Below are 18,702 nucleotides of genomic sequence, written 5' to 3' on the forward strand. Positions count from 1 at the left end.
CCCCCACCTGCGGGTGCTTGGTGTTGTTTAGAGGGAAGCTGGCAAAATCCTGGGGTTGCCTCCACCCTGGCCAGGGCTGGGTCCTCAGCTCCCCTGGGCTCTCTGGGGAGAGCAAACAAGGCGATGTGGCCACCAGCTCAGGCCATCGCCTTGCCTGAGCCTCTTGTTGGATCATTTCCTTCCTTACCTCATTCCTTCTCTTTCTCCCTCAAGTCCCCTCTCTAATAAAAGTGCCTCTCAGTGAGATAAGGCAGCTGCTGTAAGCCCATAATGAGAGAAATGGCCAAAAGCACCAGCCTAAAACCTACCTAATCCTGGTAGCAGCCTGCCAAATCTCATCACGGATAATGAATCCTGGATGTTCTGATTGTGGCTTCCCAGCAGTGATGCTGTGGTCAAAAAAATAAATAAAATTAAAAATCAACAGTAGCCCCCCCAACACCCTCCCTCCCCCAACGTGTTTCCTAACCCCTTTTCACCTCCTTTTCCCCCTCCCCACCTATTACCATCTTTAGGGGAGTTTAGCAGCAGGATCACTGGGCACCTAAGGGGTTCAAGCACCCTTGCAGGTGGGGGCAGCATCTCGGCGAGGACAGCTTTGTGCACTGGGCTCCTGGCCAAGCTCTCCGTGCTCTGCCACCAGCTTCAGCAAGGAAGCCCTGTTGAAGCTGATGGCACCACGTACGGAGGGGCTCCAGGTCAAGGGTTTGGGCTGTGGTGTGCGAAGGGACCGGGGCCTGGGTGCCAACCCCATGCCCTTGGACTCGAGCATCGTCACCCCAGCTGGGTGCACGGGGTGCAGCTCTGCCCTGGCGCCCTGACGGCACGCAGTGAAGACCCAGCGTGCTTCATCTGTCTGCAAGTCCCCGGAAGGAGGGTAAAGCGGCTGGCCCTAGACCGGCTGTTACAGTCGTGGCAGAGTTTAATCTCAGACTTGCAAAACGTCGCACTCGTGTCACCGTAAGAAATAAGACCTGCCAGAGCAGATCTGACTAAATCATTCATCTCGCCCTGCGTCTCGTCTCCAGGAGAGGCCAATATCCCAAACCTCATAACGGGAAATTATTCAGTAAGACTCTTTTTAACCCCAGGCAGTGGGGTGTAGTGACACGAAGGAAGATAGTTTATATCTTGTATGCGTTTACCCTGTCTAATGGAAGCACACATCTCTCCATATTTCATATAAATGTCCAGTCCTATTTGGACATTTCCTTGGAATAAAAAGTTGTTACTCTAAACTTGACACGTTGTCACCGTATTGTTCATTGCAATGATTTATTCCACATCCTCTGTTGTCGGAGTGCTCATCCCAAAAGACAGTGAATAAAGTCCTGTGTAAAATAATTTCTTAAGGCTGAAACCAGCAGGGAAAGGCTGGTCCACAGAAAGAGAGCACACAATGCCTCTCAGAGCTGCTGGTTCCTGCTCTGGACCACCCTGTCCTCTGGTCCTGGCTCTGTAACCTGTTTTTGGAGGCTGAAGGAGAGGAAGGGGCATCACAGCCTCCCCAGACACCAGGTTGGGAAGATGCATCATTCAGGCTATGCAGCGTGCATGGCCTCACCCCCTGGAAGCTGGAGACAAGATATTTTGGGGTGGTTGCCCCATGCCGTGCCACTGAGCCCCCTGGTCCCCTTGTGCCAGCCCTGTTGTCACCAGGAGACGTCCCTGGTGCCGGGCAGCCTCAGGCATCGCCCCTGCCTGTGAGCCTCCTCCCTGGGGCTATGTGCTGCTGGTGATTGCAGAGCTGGGGGAAGGCAATTTCATCAAAATGAGTTTCTCTGTGGAAGGAATTGAAGGGAGAAACTCCCGTAATAACCTGCTAGGATCATTTATTTAAAGAGCAGCTGGCACCGCATGAAGCGAATGGAGACAACTCGGAGGCAGCTCTCTGCAGCACCTTCCTGGCGCCGGGGCAGGGGGCAGGAGCTGTGCCTGCCCTGCTGGTGCCCCAAACGGGGGCTCCTTCCCCGTCCCAGCAGTCACCAGACAAGGGACAACAACCCGGAGGGCCTGTGAGTGCCTGTCCACCCTCCCACACACCAGGGAACACGGTTGGGCCCTGGATCCTCATCCATCACCCAATAAATGCAGAATTTACAGATGTCAGGGCTGAAATGGTTTCATTAGCTGTATCATGTTCTGGTGCAAACACGCCCTGAGGGATTTCTTCTCAGAGAAGAATCAAAGTAGAATAATTGTTAAGGAGCAATTAATATTATGTTCATTCTTCTCCATCTCCAAACATTTTGATTGGTTGCTTTGCAGTCTGACCCTGCCCTTACACATTGCTGGGGACCCACGGAGATCCAGCAGGGAACAAAATGAATTTAAGAGCAGAGTGAAACATGTCAACATCCGTGTTCATGTGCAGGAATTCTCAAAACTCTCACGCACAATGCCTTTTACCCCGAGGCCCCCCCGCCAGAGCTGGAGCTGCAGGGAGCACACCTTGCTGCCACCCGGGGCCGTGCAGAGCAGGAGGGAACTGGTGGGGCTGCAGCTCCAGCAGGAGGCAGGCACCAAGGTAAGGTGGTCGAGTGCGAGGCGGGCAGGATCAGCAGCAGTGCCTGGGATTTGTGGCTGGTGCCGCTGCCATGCAGTGACACCGGCCAGCCTGAGGTGCACCCGGGAAGAATGCAAATAAATCTCACATTGTACCCTGCCGAGGTTTGCAGAAGAAGAAACGCAGATGTGTGACAGTTCCCTACAGAGCAGCTATCTAAGAGCAATCAAGAACACTATGGCAGGGTTGAAGTTTAGCTAATAAACCCTTTCATAAGACGGCACTAAGCACCACGAGGGAGCAGGACAGCAGAGTGCAGTTGGACACATGCTATTACTCCATCAGAGGACAGCTAAACAGTCAGATGTACTTATCTGGATCCTAAAAGCATCCTTGAACATACAGCCTGCAGGTACTAGGAGTGCATTTACATTGTTATCTCATTTTTTCTCATTTCCCTGTGCATGCTGTAATGCAGGCACTTGGCATGCTGCAGGACCATGGGCACCTGCCTGCATGGCGTGCCTTTCACCCTGATGGTAGCTGAAAACAGCCTTCCCTCTAAGTGCTTTTCGGAGTGTGACACTGCACGGGTTATTGGCACTGAGAGGAGGCAAGGCTTACAATAGATTGCCTCTGGGGCTGCAGAAATGTCTGGCGTAGGGACAAAAATACAGACCCGGGGGTGGAAAAACGTTCCCGATGCACCTTGCTTATGTCCTCGTCAGCCCAGGACCGTCTTCCAGAAGTGCTCGACTGAAAAGCACCTTCTGCACGTCCATGTGCAGACCTGCCTCATCTCTGCTCATCAACATATGCTCTTAATGCCTTTATCAAACAACATCTTAAAATTGTTGGATTGCTGGCTCCCAAGACTCCTGTTAGCAAGCTGCTGCAGAGCCTGAGAGTTCTGCAGGTTCGAAACGTCCTGGATTTCACGGGCTTCATACTGGAGTGCACTTGCAGCACAGCTTTTTCCTTTAAGGAGTTTTTCCTCCCTCTTTTCAGTTTGTTCTCCTTCTAAGTGCATTTATAGCCTGCAATCATTTCTCCTCTCAGCCTTCATTTCACCCATCCAAACAAGCTCAGCTTCGGGGAGCCCGTTCCCCCCTCCCGTTCCAGGTTGAATTCACCGTCTTCGATATGAATGACCCATTATGCCAATGAGGTTTCAAGTCTATTAACATCTCCTCATTCTCCTGGGACCACCTTCCTTGATGCAACTTTTCACAGCCCACTGCGCTTCTATTCTTACCCGCTGAGAGCCCCTCACTTACTGCAAACATTACCATTACTCACTAAATACATGAGCTTTCCTTTTCTCCAACCGAAATCATCTCCCGGATTTGATCAGGAATTGTAAATAGCTTAATTTCCTTCTGAAGCTCAATTGCTCAGGGAAGGGAGGGAGCATTTATTACTCATTTAAAACATCCATCCTGGCTCTGCTTTCCCTGCTGTTGCTCCAGTGGTGGAAGAGATGCCCTTCACTAACTCTGAGGGCAGTAATCTGATAAATTATATGCCTGGTCTCTGACACCGTACGTTAAATCTGCTTTGAAAGCCCTCCTTTTGGGTCAGATTTGTTCAGTGCAATTACACAACTACTAATTGCATTTCATCAGAGTCCAGCCCTCTCCAGCACATTGAGTTTTCCACCCTGGTTCGTCGGTGTGAATTTCAGCCCGTTTCCTTCAACAGTGCACACACCCTGAGCAGAAAGGGCTGAAATCTATGATTCTGTGATTCTATGAAATCTGAGCAACAGTAAGGGCAAATCCTACAGCAGCAGCAGCTGCAAGCCTCCATCTCCAGGTTCTTCCCTGTTGTCGCTCAATTCTTTACTCATCACACATCCTCAATTCCCCCCTTCCGTGGTTAGAGGTGGATGCAAACCCCTGGCACAAGAGGCAGCTCTGGGCAGCTCAGCAGCCAGCTGGAGGGGACTTTTGGAAGTCTGAACAGGAGCCCCCCACACCCCCATGTGCACTGGGGGGTCTGCAGGTTGCTCCATTGCTCGAGCAGTGCACAAGCTTTGAGGCCAATAATCCTTGCTGAGCCACACACCAAAACCAAAGCGTGCGATTTCAAAGCCTGTTTAGCATCCAGGAACCCCCTGAGAGCTGTATTTTAACGCCTAAAGCAGCAAAACAGAAGAATTAAATCAAAATGCGTTTTGAATAATGAACAAAAAGAAGAAACAAGCTTGCTATGGGCTTGGGGGCCTTGAAACCAGGGAAATACGGGAAGAGAGCCGGGAAGGTGTGTGGCCCTGCGGTGCAGGATGCCCGTGGGGCAGAGGGCCGTTCCCACACCGAGACCACCGACAACTGCTCAGCATCAGGGGCAGATGCTGCACATATGTTTTCCTCTGTGTTTGTTCAGTGTAATTTTGCTAAAGGCTTTTTCTTGCTACCAAGAGCATGTCGACTTTTGTCATTACTACCTGCAGGCTGAGTGCATGTTGGGGTTCAGTACTGCGACGCTACGTGGTACTGGTGGATGGTTCAAGAGCTCTACAGCCTTCACCTTTTCTGCGAGGAGATGCTCCAGCCCCATCCACAAGGTGCCATTTGCAGCAAGGCCTCCCCAGGGAGCTGTGGGAGCAGGAGGAGCACCAAGAGCACCCCGTGAACTGGAGCTGCTGGGAGCGAAGGAGGGCCAGGTGAAGGATGCCTGCAGTGAGCACTGCCTGCACGCGCTGCTCGTTCCTGCGGCCCCAGGGTGCTGGGGAACCTGGCTCAGGGCGAGGAGCTCTGCTCGCACCACCACTTGCATGCTTTTGAAAGCAGGCAGCTATTTCCCCAGCTCCGCAGCCTACATGCTGCCCTGCAGGGATCTCTGCAGCCTGAGCAAACACAGCAGCAAGGACAGCATCCGCCTGACCTGCAGAGCCCCCAGCCTTCTGGCAGTCCTTCCACCCCATTAGCTTCTCCTTTCCCCTGGGAGCACAGAGGAGCAAGGGGCAGCGAGATCTCCATCAGCTGTCGGAGGATGCAGTCGCAGCAGATGCTTTCCCCGAACCCCTGGCCCTGCCCTCGCCTTCTCCCCCTCTGCAGCACCTGCGAGGGCAGCGGGCGCTCACAGCAGCACCCATGGGACACAGCTTTAGCCGCAGCCACCCGGCCTGCTGCAGGCTCTGCTCCCTGCAGTCCATGCCAAAGGAGCAGAATTTGCCCATTCTGGCTCTTTCTGAAGGCCTGAGGAGAGGAGTGTTAGGTTTGCAGATCCCTGCCTGCGTGCTTCCCTGGGGATCCATCTTTGGCAGGGCTTTGGGTCCATGAGGTCTAAAATCTCCTCACAATCAATGTCCTGCCAGAAGGTTATCCACCTGTAAACAGGGATAGCTCTTTCAGTTCTCATTAGAGCCTGCTGAACTCTCGATAAAATTAACTCCATGCACTCGAGGGGAGCTTCCATGTTCTCTGCATGGTTAACCTGACAGCGGTCCTGCAAACCCCTCAGTGCTCAGCGCGGCTGTTCCTCGCTCAGCACCATCAGGGTGTCTCCAGCAGCAGCAAACACTCCTCTTGGCTGTCCAGGTAAGAGACCACTAAGTTGAGGTCATCTTGGGGGAAAAAAGGCCGTTTCAATGCTTCCCCCCGCCAGCGGCATCACTCCTCAGTGCTCGCATCCTGACGGTGTGCGGGGGCTGAGGTCCCTGCCCTCCGGAGGGACAAAGCCACGGCCAGCGTGGCTGACACCATCTGCCTCCAAGCTCACACTCGTACTAGTTTTTAATCCACATTATGGATCCTAATTAGCTAATTATACATTTTAATTAGAATGTAATTACAGCCCCTGCTTATGTAAATAAACATACTGGCTGTAATCACTGAATTATGAAAAGTGGTTACGAAGTGTGGACTCCGCGAAAGAGAAAACCCCTTCAGAGAGCTTCTGTCCTGGTCCAAGCCCCTCTGAACGTGCCTGCACCGAGCTCCAGGATTACACACCTCAGTCCTGCAGCCACAGTCACACCAGGGTTTATCTGTCTGTGGGAGATGGGGATTTTTCTTTCATTGTGCAGTTAAGAAGGAAAAGGGAAACAGCATCACGCTGCTTTGTTTAATGCGGTTTTAAGGCCCTTAGCTCGTGTTTTTTGGTCTCTTCTATTGAAAGGCTGGTGTCATTTTATAATCTGCCTTTTCCATCATCACGGGCGCCAGGTGCTGTTATGCAAAGTACCAGTGAGAGCTGGACACACGCAGTAATCCCCTTTCATCTCCTACACTCGCTTGAAGTGTTGATGTATAACACGGGGAGCAGCGAGCAGTTCCCTGCAAAGCACCCAGGAAACAGGCACAGAAAGAGCCTGCCGAAATAAAAACAAACCTTTCTGGAAAAGGATGAAGAGCTGAACTCTGTCAGATGGAAACAGTTCACACACAAAAAAATGGTCTGGAGTTGAAATAAGTATCAGTGGATTTGACCAGCTCACCTCCAGTGTAGGCATACCCTGCGTCTGTCTTTACATCCTGCATCTGATACTCTACATCTGTGCTGAAATGGAGCTCGTGCCACTAAACAGTACATGTAGGTGAGACAGGAATGGTCAGGATGATGATGGTAAATATTAGGAACAAACCACAGCTCCGGTGAGCAACTCTCCAGCTCCCCTGCCAACAAACTCCTCCTTCACCGCCCGGAGAGTCCCAGGGGAAAAAAAAACCTCCCAGCCCCGTTTGGTCTGCATCTCGCTTCATCACCACCGAGCCGTTCGTCATCTTCCACATCTTTCCCCAGCTCCAAAGCACTAAGCCAGGCAATAACATGCGCTCAGCATTTCTCCCCGCAAAGGACTGATCTTGTTGTGGCATAAATAGCACAGTTTTAGAATAATGGGCTATTATTTCCATCCTATTTCCAGTGTGACTAATTAGCACGTTTGTTTTGGAAGGCATAGTTTGATAACAAAGCTTTGCAAATGGACCGAAGTTAGGGCTGTATTAGTAATTAGATTCCCAGTGTTTAATAGCTTATCAGCAAAAGAGGCTCTCGTGCTGCTCAGCCCCGAGGCACAATCGCAGCGATGTCGGCGTGCGTGGAGGAGGGCAGAGGAGGTGGGGAAAGGAGGCACGTGAAGACATTACCTGAGGTGACTTCAGGCTCCCGGGGGAAGTTTCCAGCCAAGTTAGGAGCTGAAGATCTCTTCGTCTGTGGGATGAAGTGGAGCTCACACTATCCAAAAGGTTCCGGAACAGATGAATCCAGGGAAGCGACATCGGTGCCGAAGGGACAGCACTGCCAGCCCTTTTCCCGCTGCTGCAGGGGCACGGCTCTGCCCCTGCTTCTCCCATGTGTGCTTGCGGATCAAGTTCAAGACCACAACACATGAAACACGCCCCTTTCACTTCTTTTTAGAAATGGAAGTGGGACCAACCGTGTAGGCACAAACACAATCTAGCTGGTGCACCCCTATTGCTTGCCAGATCAGGTAATTTTACTGAAGCAGCCCAAGCGGTTGGCTTCCCTTACCCCTGTTGGGCAGCAAGGGGCTCGTGAGAGCATCGGCATTTCTGGTGGTGCAGGTGGACATGGAAAAGGTGCCCAGCCCTTTCTGAGAGCACAGGAACAGCAACCGCCCCTTACCTGTGCTATCAGCCAGGACAGGGCTGCGCAGCTCAAGGAACAGCTGATTTACGTGCAAGTAAATGCCTCAGTTTCAAACCGAAAATAATTATTTCCAGTGTTTTCCGATTTCACACATCTTCCGAGTTCAGTCCAAATCTGAGCTCTGCTTCTTGAAACCGTTTGCGATCCAATTAGTCAAGATCACATCAGGCTGGCAGAAAAGCCTTATGTTGCTTTAAATGCTAATTAGCATTCAAATTCATTGTGAGGACCAAAGCGTCCAGGGGTTATTCTATGGACTATTAACACCTTATTCCCTAGTTTTAACTCACACCATTTTCTGACATGGAAGGAGAACGCGTCACCTCATCCAACTAACATTTCTACAGCAGGTGTTTGACATTTTCCACAAATATTCCTAATGGCAGAACAAACGTAATTAAAAGAACAAATAACGTAAATAAATAAATAATTGTGTAATTGCTCCCAAAAGTGCTGAGCTAAGGAGGAAACCAAGCGGAATGCTAAGAACAGAGCTGCCCGGAGCTTACCAGTATTAGCCCCAAGGCTGAATTTCCAACGAAATCCGCAGCGGTACACAGACACAGCTCGGGTCGGCGAGAAAAGTTCTCCTGCTACCAGGGAAAACATCGCTTTTGTCAGCGGTGCGATGATGGAGGCAACCCCACAGGGGTTTGCCTCCTTCCCCCTGCCTCAGAGCAACAGGATTTGGCCCTTGGTGTGCAGGGAGCAGGGCCTCAAGGTGCTGGCCTCAAGCTGATGCCTCCGTGTAGCACCACGCAGGATGCTGCACCTCTGCGGGGTGTGTTTGCACCCCAGAAAAGATCCTGGCCCAAGGCCCTCAACCTGCAAAACTTCCCGCGAGGCTGCTGCTGATAACGGGCTTATTGCTTCTTGCTGGCAATTTCCAAGGTGCTTATCTAATGAGTCATTAGAGACAAATAAAAAATAGGAGAAAGAAATTGACTTAGCACTTCTTGCAAAAAAATACTCCAAGTGGAGAATTTTAAGTAGAGCAAACCAGAGCAATTTTAATAATATTAAACTTAAAGTGACAGCGAAATGAGTGAATACAAAAAAGCAACAAAAACCCAAATATATATAAACCATAAGGCATTGTGAGAAGAATATGATTAAGCTTTCGGAGTTACACATTCAAAATTCAGACAGCGCTGGGAATGAGATTTTTTTCTCTTCTTCCCAGGTTAAGAAATACCCTACCATATAATCACATAACAAAGGCTATAGAATAATTCATACAAAGGGAGCTGGCGCCTGCAGCCTTCATCCTTCAGTGCCTGGTGCCCAGCCCTGCAGCAGCACGGCCACGCTTTCGCTGCACCGTGTGAGCTGTGCATTTCTGTGCTCCTGGCTGCAGGAGCCTGCTGCTCGGATAACCCCCACGGCCACTCCACCGTCCCTCCTAATGCTAAAAAGCTGCTAAAAAAGCGGCCTGGGAGCGAGGGGGCTGTCCTGAAGCTCTGGGAGGTGGAGGAGGGACGCCAGGAGCTGCTGCTGGAAGAAGGACTGCCCCCAGCAGTGCCCCTATTTTTCTGGGCAGTGAAAGAAATATGCGGCTAAATGCAGGAGCAAATTCCTTCCACGGTGCAGGAACACCTCTTACATCTGCCAAACACTAAATGAATTGCAGCTCAGCAAGGGAATATGCTCCAGAAGATTGCAACAAGGTCCGAAGTGATGTGAGCTGCGCCCTGTGCCCCTTGGCTGGTTTTTCTCCGCCTCAGGTAGAAATCACAGGTTTTTAATGCACGAAGAAATGCGAAAATTCCCACATACATTCCCTGCATTAATTTTCATTGTTAGAGCAGTGACAATGACAGCGAGGATGCACAGCTGTCAGGCACGGATTAAATCTCCCAGCAGTGTGCGGAGCAGCAGGAGGCTCTGCTGGGGCCGGGCAGGGACCGGCCGCCCCCAAAGCACCCCCGGGAACCCATCGCCCAGGGCCAGCGCTGCCCTTGTGACTCTGTCTCCTCGTAACTCATTTGGAAGATGTCGATGGAGCAAGAGGAAGGAAGGATGGTGACAAATTGCCCTGTTTTGCATGGGGAATGGTAGGAAATCAAGCAAGGTTGGTTGCTGGGAGGTCTTTTCACCCTCCGTGCTCGGTGTTCACACTTGGGAGGGAACAGCGCTTCTCGGCTCTCTCTGGGGGTGTCCGGAAAGTGATCAGTTGGTGCTGCCAATAAAATGGAGCAGCACGCCCATGCCTGTGCAGGAAGAGAGGCTGGACTGAGCTGGGGGGCCTGGGGGGTCAGGAGGGCTTGCATTAATGAGAGGCCCATCTCTGCGGAAAATGCAGGCAGCCTAGGAAAGGTGTGCCTGGCACAGCTCTTTCTGCTTTTCACTTCTCAAAGATGGCCACAACGCCAGGCCACATCTTCAGAGCACCATCAGATCAAAAAGAGCTTTCTACCCTCATTTTCGGGCAAATCGTGGCATTTCTCTTGGCTGAACGTAGCCTAGAGGAGCCAGCTGCTACCAGCTCCTCACCTGTTATTAAGGGGTTCTTAAGTTTTGCTTGTGCAATAGCTCTATCGATCACAGCAGATAATTGCCTGTTAATGACGGCGCTCCATCCCGTGTTCTGCGGGAGCTTTGTCACTCCTCTGTGGGTGAGGTTTGCAGCGTTTGATAAACTGCTGCTTCATGTTTGAAAGCCTCACGGGTTTGCTTTGGGTCCGTTTATTTTTTCGAGTGAGTTTGGAGTGATGTTTACATGCAAACCGTGATTGCAGACATTAAATCAGTTTCCAGCTCGAGCTGTTCAGCTGATGGTTCAGGAGACAGAGAAAAAAACATAGCAGGGACATGGGTTTTTCATCACACATGGGATGCTCTTTAGTGCCTTGTACTGCGTGGCAAAGGGCAGCAAAAGGCAGAGATGCACGCAAGTGGAAATAAATAAGGATATGATTACTAAAGTGCTTTGTTTGCCACTCTGCCACATAAATAATAATAATATACAATAATAATAGCACAAGATTGCCAGATACCAGGGGGATTATATATCAAATTAATATTTAGCGTGGTTTGGATTAAGCAGAAATAACAGCTTTATGATTAGAGTCTGAAATTGCTGCTAATAATGACTGATTATGCTGCTGCAGAGGAAGAATTATAAGCACTCGGGGACAAGTAACCTTCCCAAAGTCATTAGCAGCGCAGAGCAGAAAAGTGCTGAGAGGACCGAAGAATTGCCTGCTCCCAGGCAGAGGAGCAAGGTGAGAGGCTGTGATCGTGATTTCCAGTAGCTCAAATGGGAGCTGCTGGTCTCCGTGCCCACAACTGAAGTATCAGGGGAAAGTTAAACCTCTGAGCAAAACAGGGAAAAAATCCTTCCCCCGGTCCCGCTGTGCGAGGGAGTGATGCAGACTCATCTCTCTGCATGGGACTTTTATCCCCTGGATGCAGAGAACTTGATTATTTGAAATGGTTTTAGCTGTAACTTGGCAAAGCCTCGCCTTTCTGCCAGTTTCCAACTCATTAGGTTTGTCTTCATGAAGTTTGCCACCTCCACTGGGCTCCTCTCGACAGTCTATTTTTTCAGTTTATTTTCCTCCAAAACCGCTATCACTTGGCAACACGCAGCAAGGCAGAGGCAGCAAATTCGTTCTGCTGTGTAAAGCTGGAAGCAAAGGGGAGAAAAATCCTGGAGGGAATCCCCAGGGCCGCTGGCTGCAGGAGGGGGCAGGGGCAGCTCCCGGTGCCCACGCACCACCAGGGCATTGGCGATGCCCCCGGGGGGGCATTTTCTCCGTCGCCTGCCATCTCGCCCAGGGCTTGTTGAGCATTTTCTGGCCACTTTTTCACCAGCTGGCACCCTAGAGCCAGTTTGTTGGAGCAGACCGAATTACAAATTGGGATGCTAAGGGCTCCTGCTAAGCAGACACCTGTTAAAGCTGCAGCACATGCTAGAGCATGAAGATGCTTGGTCCACTGCTAGGTGGTGGGAATAAATCTTCAGCGTATTTAACTGGTGCTGTAAAGCGTAGGCAAGAAAGGAATAATCTGACCCTGGCTTCTTCTGTGCCATATTCTTAATTCTATTTGACATTGCTTGATTCTCTAGAGCCTTCCTATGCTTCTCCTGCAGTGAAATCCCTCTGCAGAGCGGGGAAGTTGGTGTCAGTAACTATCCCTCATTCCTGGAACAGAACGGGGGGAGGCACCCGCGCGGTGCCGGGGTGCTCTCTGGCTCTTGTGCTACGATTTGGGAGCAGATGTGTACCCAGATGGAGCAAACTCCTCCTCCTGCAGGTTCCTGTGCAGCCCTTGCTAGAAACAATGCAAGTCTGGGTGCTGCCAGAGCACGGGGAGGGAGATGTTCATCCAGACGTTGCTTTAGAGGACCCAGGTGGCGAAGAGGAGAAAGGAGAAACTGCCACAAAGTCCCCCTCTGCTCGCAGCTGTTGGTTTATCTGCGGACGTAGCACATCACACAGCTCAAAGCAATGGGAGCACATCACTGATTTAACTGGCAGAAAACACTCTGCTTCCAGTAAACCTTTGTAAGCACTCAACTGATAACAAAAATTAAAAACAAGCATCCCTCTAGAAACGTGGCAAATAGCTTCATAAGCTGATGTGTGTCTGTTACTGGAGTAATTAACGTTCTCCTTTTTATTTGACTACTGTAAGCTAGCCAGTCAATAATGTCAGTAATGACAGGTTGTTATAACTGGGATGTATTTTTTTCCGGTATATGTGCTGATATTTTATTTAAACAGATCCGCTTTTGTGTCATTCTGACTCGTGGAAGGTCAACGATATGGAGATTTATGAGTGCCAATTATGTTTATTAATATTTAATCAGACTCCGAGCTAAATCGTTACTATCTGGTTACTGCTTCCATATGAACTGTAGCAGTGAGACCCAGCCAGCACGATAGGAAGTCAGAAGCTTTGAGAGCCAGGAGCCAATGCAGTGCCAGACTCACGCCGTAAGCGCCGCACGGGCGGTGTCCCATGGCCACGTCCGTTCGCACAAAGAAGCTGGCGTGCCTCTGCTCTTGTGTCGGGAGGGAAGACGCATGGGAAGTGCTGCTGCCGAGGCCAGAGGGGGCTTTGGAGACCTCCCCGTCCTTCCCGACCTGCAGCTGGAGCACCATGACCCTCAGGTGTCTGTGCCCTCCTGGGCAGAACAATGCACCCAGAGCAGTGGAACTGAGCAGAGAGAGGTGTGTGAGGCTTTGAGGTCCCGGCCATGCCCAGCCGTGGCCCCATGGATGGTGCCCCTGGATGTGCGTCCCCAGGGTGAGCCTGGCGGGCAGGCAGCCCAGCGGATTTGGTGTTCCTCGTTTTTATTGCCGCATCTTCTTTCATTTCCCCTTAGCTGGGAACAGTTTCAGATAAACACCGCTTGACATTTTAAAGGATGAATTTTTTTTTTTGCTCCCTGTAATTACTCCAAATCTCCAGGAAAGCCTTAGGCAGCTCTCAGCCTGGATTTCTCTTGCCAGCTGGAGTCCCTGCCTCTTCAGCAGGGGCGGAGGCTGCCTGAGCTCGGTGCTTCCCCCCAGGGCTGGCACCCACAGCGGGTGCGGAGCCGTCCAGCAAAGAGCCCACCCGCAGAGGGGGAAGATGAGCAAAGGGAAAAGTCAGGAGGAGAAAAATGGTACAGGATGGGGTCTCTTGGTGGGCAAACTGAAATCCTTCTTTTTCCCAGGATGCACAGTTTGTGGGCTCCACCGTGCAGAAGGACAGAGAGGGAAGGAGCGCTGCAGCAGGTGGTGCTTTGGCAGTGCTGTGCGAGGGACGGCTGACACCATGCAGGGCACCTATGTGCACGGTCACCAGGCGGGGCCAACCCACCTGGATCCTCTCCAGGGCCTGAAATAAACGCTCAGGACTCACTGGCATGGCCAGCATATGCAGGCCAGCCTGGCCAGCAGATTGCAGGCAGAGCACAGCAGATAGAAGTGGCCCATTTAATTACAGCATCCTTTAAGAGCTCCGGCCCCAGGCACGAGGCACAGCTTAGGAGGCTGAGCGCGAGGGAAGTTTCTCCAATGCTAGCAACACGCTGGTGGCTAATTGATTCCGCTGCAGGATTAGCGATGAAAGGCAAGCCGATGGAAACCTCTCACTGAATGTTCTCTTTGCCTCTGCATCTGCCTCACAGCAAATACCAGTAAGATGTTTTGTGATGTATCGGGCTCTAAGATTAAGATAAGAAGAATCAAAGTCGGAAAGAAATCAACATAAACTTGCTAACGGAGAGAATGAGTGGCACAAGGGGGAAGGGGAGACCTAAGGGCTCCTGGTGTTCATATTGCACGGAGTACAGCCCCGGTTTTAAAGCCCTGCTCTGCGTGCAGTAGTGGTGCTGACGGCAAAGGGAACTTCTGATCTGCAGCAGCCTGGCAGGGCAAAATGTGGATGGCATTGCAGTGCAACAGCACCAAGACAAGCTGGACGTCAGGCTGACAAGGGGAAACCTTCTTCTGGTTTGCTGGTCACTTCCAAGCTAGGGTTTATCTAACTTTCCTCTAAGACACTGCAAGCACGTTTCTGCTCATTGATTGCTTGTAACTTTGATTTATTTACTGCACCCAAGACAGTCTGCCCAAGGAGCTCGGCTCCTCTGGCTCCAGCAAGCTGCTGTCTGCAGGAGAAGTGCCCCGTCCCTGCCATGACACCCCCAGCCCTGGCCGTCCCGCTCCTATCCGAGCTCGTTTTCCTCCTCTTTGTCCCATCTCAGGTAGGTGATGGAAATTGAGCTGTGCAGCCGGCATGCGGAGGGCTCTAATTGATGGGCTCTGCCTGCAAGAATATTTACTGCAACATCGTAATTAACCTGACGTGCAGCCGGAGTGTGGCAGCTGGGAGCTGTGATTCATGGCCGACATCAAGCCTCCGGTAGCACAGAAGCAGGGACTCGTGCCTCTTCCACTTAGCTAATCAAATGAGAATAAAAGAAATTAAGTCTTCAATTAATCCTCCCCCCACCCCTGAGCCTTGCCTTGCCCGTGGTGAGGAGCAGATTCACATCCATTTGCCAGAAGCCAACAGGGAGAGGGGAGCACGGGGGGGAAGAGGCAGATTTTACTGAAACCCCAGCAGCAAGGCGGGGAGAGGAGCATGGGTCGGGGCTGCAAGGCTGGCTTCAGGTGACCACCGCGGTGTCGCTTGCTGCTTTGAGCCGTTTCCTAAGGGCAAAGTCCAGCAAAGCCTCCAGTGCATCCCCAGGTGGGAATAGGTGACCCCGAATCAAACAGGCTACCATGGGGCAGCGATGGGCAAGCAGCAGGACGGCAGGGCGGCCCCATCCCAGGCCGTGGGCATGGCCGTGAGGAGGAGATCTCCTCCTCCTCCAGGTGGCTTCGCAGTCCTCGGCACCAAACGGGGCTGAGTCAGAGGCAGAGCCACGAGATTATTCTTAGAAAATCAATCAGGGGACAGTTCATTTGCTTTGCTGGTTGGCCGCCAAAGGCAACGAAAAAGAAGTTATAGGAAATATGAAATTATAAAGTTACATAACAATTGATGGCTCTACCAGGCATCATTTTCCATATGAATAAAGTTCTGCCGCCAGGTTCCTTAGGGAATCGGGTGAGTGGCATTAATCTGAGTGACCAAGACTCGTAGCATCTACACATCCAGGTTCAATTGCTTTGACGGAGACTGAGGACCAATGTCACTGAAATGGTGCTCGGCAGAAGCCCGTGTGCTCAGTGGCTGGAGGTGTGCGCAGCCAGGCCCTGCACGAAAGCAGCTCCCTGGCCTCTGGCAGGTGACCTGCACGCATGCACGTGTGGTGTTACAACGTGACCGGCTCTTCCTTCTCCCCACTCCTCAGGAAAAAGGCAAGGAACGTTTTCAAAGTGAAGAATAAAACTATGCAGATGAATGTCCTGCAGAAGCCTGGCCTGTGCGGCTGACACCAGACCAGCTGCTCTCTCACTGCGCTGCAGATGGGAAGATTTTGCTGTTTTCAGGTCAAGGATCAGTGTGTCAATAGGGCTGACCGGTGCAAGGCCGTGTCGGATCAGTGTGCCAGGAGCACTCCGTGCTGAGCTGCCCCTGTCCTTCCCATTCTGTCACGAGTCCATACAACAATTCATTTCTAGTTTGATTTTAGGAAGAAAAGGTCAAGGTGAGGATATCTCCGTTCATTTCGGTGCCATATCACAGAGATCACCCCCTGCTCATTTCTGCCAAGCTCAGCAGTGCTGAATTTCATCCAGATAGAGAATTTTAATATATGTTCTCCACGTCATTCCGATTCTTCTTTTCAGTATCTGCCATGCCAAGCAAGTGGAAGGAGAGTCTGTTATTTATTATGCTTTAGAATCGGAAATGAAAAGAAACTGTCATGAACAGCTTTGCTGTTGTGTGAAAAAGAAAAGGCTGAAACCTCCGGTGCCGTGCGGCAGAGACGCACCAAGGCAGCTGGAAGATTTCGCTCAATTATAGTTCAGCTCTTCTGAGAAAAGGGCCCATTATGAACAAAACGTGAGGCAAGAGGGAGATTTCCTTGGCTGGATCCAGTGCTTACAGCTGGCTATTTGGCTGGGCCAGCAGGGCCAGCACTGTTTGAAACGCCTGGGGCGGTGCAGCTCTGTCTGCACGGTGCAGGAAGGCTGAGCTCGGGAGGAGAAACACATGCCCGTGTGTGGTGTGTGATGGGGAGGAATTACACCTTAAAGTGTGACCAGGAAGGGCAATGAGCATGTGTGTGTGTGGTGGGACTGTAAAATGAACACAGAACCATACAGCAAGCTGGCCTGGGACAGCACCCAGAGCTGGGAGAGCCACTTTGCTCAGCTCTGCTCAAAAAGAGCTCTGGCACTGGATGGAGACTGCTCTTGGTATTTATTTCCCCCCAAAATCCAGCATCCAAATGAAGCTGGGTGAAGAGTTCTCCCTTCTGCCCCCACACATAGACGTGGGCTCACAATTAAAGTCTGGATTTTAAAATACGAGCCTGTGTTTGATTGCTGTGAGAAGGAAGGGTTCCTGGTGAAGTGCCACCTTCCTGGTGTACCTTCCAGCAGCTGGCAGTGCTGTGGAATAACCCAGGGTCAGCTCCAAAGGAAGGCTGCCATCTAAAAATAAAGTATGGATGAGCTTAATGAAGCTGCAGCATAATGATGCACCACCAAAGCACGTTCCTGTTTGCAAGTTAATCATTAAGTATAATTAAAGATTCAGGCTGTTGCTCTGGTTGTTAAATCAGTCTTCTAGCTGCTCGTAGGGAGCCTCAGGAACTGCTTTTGCTGCTACAATTTGGGGTGGAAACCCTCCTCTGAGAGATTTCCAGCCTGGACAGCTGAGGACGGGCAGGCAGGCTGTCAGCCTGGTGCCACAGAGGCCTGCCTACAAACACTGAAGTGCAGGAGGGACTTTCTCTTTCAGTGGGGGCAGACTTTTACTTGTTCTTTTATCCACACTAGCTTGCCTTCATCTTCCATTTAGAGAGAAGCGGGAACTCCGCTGCAAGCTCAGCGAGAGGTTTCTGCAAAGCAAAGTTCAGTAAATCCAAATATTTCCTCTTGATGATAAATACGAGGTAAAATGGAAACTCGTGTGATTGCATAACACTGGGTTCACTTAGCAAGCTTATCTTATTTCATAGGCTACCGAAGCAAAAGCTCATGGAAATTACTCAAGGCAGCCATGGGAAATCAGGCACCAAACTGATTGGATTCCTGCAGGAGAATTACACTTACACTTTTCATCATTATTGATATAGCTGGCTTCATTCCTTTATGGGCATCTTAGCACTTACTTCTTGTAAGTGTTTGCAGCAAGACCATGAACGTGCTGATTAAGTCATTAAGTCATTTACCACATCGAATCTCCTGAGCGTGCGGAGAGCATTGCCTTTCTCTGATATTTTTGCTCTGCTGCTCTTTGCAAACAAAAGGGGTGCCCAGCACCCAGGGTCTGCATGAGACATCTGTGCTTGGTGGTGCAAGGGGCGAGGACACGGAATTGTCAGTAAGGAGCCTCGAGAGGCACCTTTGGAGCATGATTCGCGTTCGTTTGCTAATGAGCGTGCAGAGGGCAGGCGTTCAGCTGCCCGAAGATGTGGTGGGCAGGTGCAAAGAAAGAGATGACAAGGAGATATCACCCTTCATCCTCAAAACCTAGGAAAAGCGTTATTACTTGTGAGGTTTCTGATAATGCCTGGAGAGAGATGAAAATTTTATTACGACATAAAGCAGAGATCCCTTCTTGCGGGCTGGGAACGGCGAGGCGGATCTTATGGACTGAGAGTCGGCATGGGCAGTCCCAGAAAGTCCTCTGAAAAATTCCCGTGCCTTATTTTAATAACACAAAAAATAGTTATAATTTCTGTCATTTGAATTTCAAATCCAACTGAAAGATCTACCTGATGCTGCTATTTTAAAATGCGATTCTTTCTTCTCTTTTCTTTTCAACCCCCTTTTCAGAACCAAACATCATGTTTCATCTCCAAGCACCGAGATTAAAAAAAGCCAAAACAATTAGTGGGGAGCTGATGAAGGTGACAGGGTCATAATTAGTGCTGTTCCTCTGCATCATGTGTTTATCATGCCAACAGAATCAGTCGCTCACAGGGTGCGAGTCATGAGCTGCAGGAGCACACATGC

This window comes from Anser anser (assembly GCF_964211835.1).
Source record: "Anser anser genome assembly, chromosome: 22".
In the NCBI taxonomy this organism is placed as follows: domain Eukaryota; kingdom Metazoa; phylum Chordata; class Aves; order Anseriformes; family Anatidae; genus Anser; species Anser anser.